The sequence below is a fragment of the Epinephelus moara genome, chromosome 14 (genome assembly GCF_006386435.1).
Source record: "Epinephelus moara isolate mb chromosome 14, YSFRI_EMoa_1.0, whole genome shotgun sequence".
Taxonomy (NCBI): domain Eukaryota; kingdom Metazoa; phylum Chordata; class Actinopteri; order Perciformes; family Serranidae; genus Epinephelus; species Epinephelus moara.
The window spans coordinates 13,199,840-13,205,195 of NC_065519.1; the positions used below are offsets into that span (position 1 = coordinate 13,199,840).

Here is a 5,356-nt window from a genome sequence, read left to right on the forward strand (position 1 = left end):
TATATATATATATATATATATATATATATATATATATATATATATATATATATATATATATATATATATATATATATATATATACACATATGCGTGTGTGTAAATCTGCATTCATGTGCAAAAATCTGTTTAAAGATTATCTGAAATGGCTGGTGCATGGAAGAGGAAGTCTTAGCCTGGATATCCGCTGGCTACAGCAGATCTTCAGAAAAATGGACGTATAAAGAAAACTGGATGCAGCGTGGGAGGCAAGGCACCGTTCATTCATGTGAACGTTGCTTAGAGGCACATGAAGCAAAAAAAGTGCAATTTCCACAGTGTGAAATTACCCAGATCACCTGCATTATACCTGCCAATAAAGCAAGCACACTAGAGACTTGCCAGGATATGTACAGCTTAAGGCAAATTTGAATTCAGAATTAAATTTACTTTTAAAATAACCAAAACTGAGGTAATTAGGCATGAACCAACATCAATGACTCAGGGCTAGAGACAAATGCTCAAATGTTTACTTTGATATAAAACATACCTTTTTTGGTGAAGTAAACAAGTTAGACTATCTCCTTCAAATGCTGAAAAAAAAACTTTGAATATATTATACTATTATAAATGTATCCATTTGGTTTGCCTTGATAAAAGCTTGTTCATTTGTCATTTGTTTGTTAATGTCGGAGGCTTTTGGTAAATTATTTAAAATAGATATAACCAATTACTTGGAGATTTTACAATGCAACGTCGGAAAAAGAAAAAGACTAATATCCTACGTCCCATGTCTTAGCATTTTTTAGACTTCTGAAAAAACTGATTTAAGACTTTTTAATGCCAATGAAGGCTTTATTTTTAGATTAATAAATTCAATGCCTTTAAAGACTTTAAGGCTCTGCAGGAACCCTGCTTACACCAGCCAAGTGGTTAACTTCCAGTTTAGCCCTCCACTATCTTCACTGGGGTAATAATAAATTCATCTAGGGGTTTTCTAGACTTTCGAAATGTTATCAAACCGAACTGACCAATTCCCAACAGTGAAATCAGTCATTTTGTAGTGGTTGTGACCTTAGAAAAAGTTTTCTCCACTGATTTACAAAGGTCTCCTAAACAATGTAGGTCTATGCAGAAAAGTCTGTCTGGGTCCCATGGCATCATTTGGCGAAAAACAGAAGTTGTAATTCCACATTTGTAAAATTGACTTCAAAGCTCAAGGCTTTTTCTGAGGGCTCTCATTTCCCCAAGAGGCTTATCATTGTTCAGAGAGAGGATAAACAGAGGCACAGTGACAAGAAATAAATCAAAGGTTAAATCATGATGCAGATTTTCTTCCACATTACTCACACATACTCTTGAGACAGTGCATCACAGCCACCCACACATCCACACACACGCACCACACACACACACACATACCACACACACAAAATCCTGGAACACTGCCTTTTTAAAGCCTTTTCACAACTACTTGCGCACTGACACTGCTCCTCTGAAGAAAGCACAGTTTATCTTAACATTACAGCTGCAAAGGAGCTTATTCATGTCTGAACCCATGAGCTGTGTGAACATAAACTACAAGTAAACGCCATGTTATCATGCAGAAAGAACAACCAGTCCTTAAGGTGTAAACACTAGAAAGCATACACGCTGACTCATATTTGACTGATAAAAAAATCAACATGTGCCTCAGTGTAAAGATACTGTTTACATGTAAGGACAAAGCCTTGGATAACACATGGGGACGCTTCCCAAAATAAATAATAATATTATAAAAACTTCTATACCTCAGCCTCATATGGAGATTAGAACAGCACAGTTTTGCATTATCCCATGGCTGGACCAGTTAGGAACCACTATAGACTGTTTTGGTATGAGTTGCAGAGTGTTGGAGATATCGGCTGTAGAGATGTCTGTCTTCTCTCCAGTATAATGGAACTAAATGGCAAACATCTCTACAGCCGATATCTCCAACACTGCAACTCACACTAAAACAATCTAGATCAGTGGTTCCCAACTGGTTCAACCATGGGATCCAGATTTCTTACTTACTTACTCATCAGTTCAAGGTCCACACAGTTTAATATATTCAGCATCATACTTGTGTTTGGCCATGTCTTAGAGCTAGTTTGCTGTCTCTGTCAAGTAGCTGTCTGTTCCTCACACGCTCTGCAGCAGGAAATAACACTTCAAAATGAAACTTCTGTGCTCGAAATGCACTATACTTAAGCTAGGTGCACAACCAAATGCATTGACGGATTGACGCTGACTGGAAGTCATTCATTCCAATGGAGGTGAAAATGACGGATAGTAACGGACTAGCGCGCAGAACGGCAGCGGTTCTGTTGACCATTGGACCGTGGAAGCGTTGGATTTTTCCTACTCGGGCGTTGACAACATGGGAGAAATGGAGCGTTACGGTGCCGGAAGTAGGAAATAAATTGCAATAAGCAGTTGTAAACAAACAATATCTCATTTATTTATGCAAAAGAAAAATAAGCATAAGCTTTGTTTGCCACTATTAAAAGTGATTGTTGATCATAGGTTGATTTCTGTGCGGTTGATAATTAATCTATATTTTCGAATTTTGCGCTCATTTCCATAGCCCATTTCGCGCCTATATATCAGCTCTTTCAATAGCACACTACTCAACTCGTCTCAGTTCAGTTGGTACAGTGACAGTCAAGTCAATGTCTTTGCAGAAAGATATTGCTAGCTCTTCTGCTAGATGACTTCGCTAACTGCTCTCGCCGACAGCACGCTAGGTAGCCGCCCGCATCTGGCCTCTGAACCTAGCGGCATTGTTCTGGGGGTGGGGAATGCGTTGGCGAAATGCTTCGTTAAAACAGGAAAAATAGGTGTTTTTTTTTGGTTTTTTTTTGTGGTCCATTCAGAATGGACCCATGACCCACTTTTGGACTGTGACCCACAAGTTAGGGAACCACTGCTTTTAAAATAATAATAAACCTTATTTCTATCGTGCTTTTCTAAACCAGAGTTACAAAGTGCGTTACAGTACCGTACCATATGAAAAACAATGAAGTAAAAGAACATCAGCCACAGAAAATTTAGGAATTAAACATATATATAAAATATAATATATACATAAACTTATTCACATACGACCATACAAACACATATATACTCTTACATACATGCATCCATACATACAAGTCTATACGCATACATACACATAAAGGCTTCACATATGTACATAAGCACACAGACACACCTTCAAATCCATACAATGTTATATAAATGCCAGTCTATGCAGGGGGGGTTTAACAACGTTTTAAACTGAGGATCTGACTCAGCTGATTTGATATTAAGGGGGAGTTTATTTCAATAGCTTTGGTGCTAAAATAGTAAAAGCATGATCGCCCTTTGTTATAAGTCTGGACTGTGGGACTTTTAACGACAGCTGGTTCTCTGATCTGAGGGACCCTGGAGCAGGGGGTTGGGAGCTCTGAAATGTAAGGCGGAGCCAGACTGTGTATGGATATTAAAGTTATTAATAGCACATTAAACTGAATTCTGTACTGAATGGGGAGCCAGTGTAAATCAGGCAGAACTGGGGTGATATGTTCCCTATACGTGGAGTATGTGAGAAGCCGTGCTGGTGCATTCTGTGCCAATTGTAAACGGTTAACAGATGCACAGTTTAGACAAGTAAACAGGGAGTTACAGTAGTCTAGATGTGAGAAAATGAGGGAATGGACAAGTTGATCATGTTTTTGGAGAGCACTGACAAATCAGAAATATTGCCAAGGTCAAATCAAACAAGACTGAACAACACTTACAAACTAACACATTAATAATAATGGCAGCATCACACTGACAGCAGCCACTCTGCATTATGAATAACTGAACTTTTGATCCTTCAGGGTACATCTTGTCACGAACACTATTAATTTACATGATATTTTGCTTGACTTTTGCCTGTTAGGAGTAGCCCATTTTTCTAATGTGGCAATGCTTATTTTTGCTCCAGCAAATGATTTGAATACTTCCTTTAAGCCTACAATACAAAGGGTTAACATTATGTAGTAGTATAAACTCCAGGTCCAGTACAAATGCTGCTGGGATGAGCTGTTAACAGAGTACCAACCGAACTTAATACACAAACAGTGTATAATGTTAGTAAAGCTGCACTCTACATGTTATAATATGACAGTCTCGTGATATTTTAGGACCAGTGTTATACAGGCTGTATTGAGTGCATGACATGAACGCTGTGGAATATTATCAATTTTTTACCGTTAGTCGAGAAGATACTCCGAGTACTAAAATAGATCTTCACTTTATACTTCAATTACCACACTTACAAATCAGTTCTGTTAGTTATAATGTTAATATAAAGACACTGTTAAACATAAAGTAACTCACTGGGAGCTGAAGTGTAGCTCTCCCGCTGTAGGACGGTTAGCGGTTGAAGACCCCCGGAGAAGGTAGAGGTGGGCGGATCGATCCCAAAGTAGCCGACCGCAGATGCTACGTTTACTGACCGATTCCAGCGTCAGGCAGATCGATACCGAAATAAGGCAACAGTTTCTCTCCTCTATGGTTCACCTTTTAATATTTCCGGAGTAAAACTGTCTGTGTAAACAACGTTCAACTGTCGGGAACATATCTAGTACAACTCTGTGCCTTTCCGCTGCTGCTGCTGCTGCTGCTGAGGTGTCGCGTGCATTCGAACAACACACGCGCCCTCAGTAGTGTCTGTCTGACACCTAACTGCAGTCACAGAGGAAAGAAACCAAAGCTCCCCTGACACACACACACACACACACACACACACACACACACACACACACAGTTACAGAGTCTCCACACATTTCCATGGACAAAATTTCAAAACTTCTCCATGACCTTTCAAGGACCCAAAATAGGGCAGAGTGGGGCACAACATGGGCACAACCTGACAAATTTTAGTTCTGGCTAAATGTTATGAAACTGAGATTTTTTTTCACATCTCTGCTACCAATAAACAGTTTTTTTTCTAGAACTTATGCCTGGTTCACACTACACAACATTTCTGTCCATTCTGACAGTCACTACGTCAGATTAGGCGATTGTGGAGTCAATCATGCCGTGACTATTCTTCTCCTATTTTTGATTATTAGCCCCTTTTCCACCAACATTTACAAGAACTTTTATTGCCAGGAATTTATTTACCTGGGTAAAAGAATTCCTGTGTAGTCTGTGTAGTTTGCGTTTCCACCGCACCTCAAAGTTCCAGGAAATGTATTCAAATTAGCATGATGACGTAGTTGATTCAGCGTGTGCCCTATATTTGGCTCCGCTGGTGTAGAGAGCTGGGGCTGTTTGTCTCAGCCAGCAGCTACGTTTAAAAGTATTTTAAGATAAGTCAAAC

At 39.2% G+C, this 5,356-nt stretch overlaps 1 protein-coding gene across 2 annotated transcripts in view; it reads right to left on the bottom strand.

Annotated features, from left to right (window-relative positions):
* LOC126401302 (uncharacterized) overlaps positions 1–4,620 on the bottom strand; it is a 95,753-nt gene extending 91,133 nt beyond the window's left edge. For both annotated transcript variants that reach the window (XR_007571060.1, XM_050062474.1), the window contains exon 1: positions 4,369–4,620. The gene's annotated coding sequence lies outside the window, so the exon portion shown is untranslated. The remainder of the gene's footprint in view (positions 1–4,368) is intronic.
* Positions 4,621–5,356: the final 736 nt, after the last annotated feature.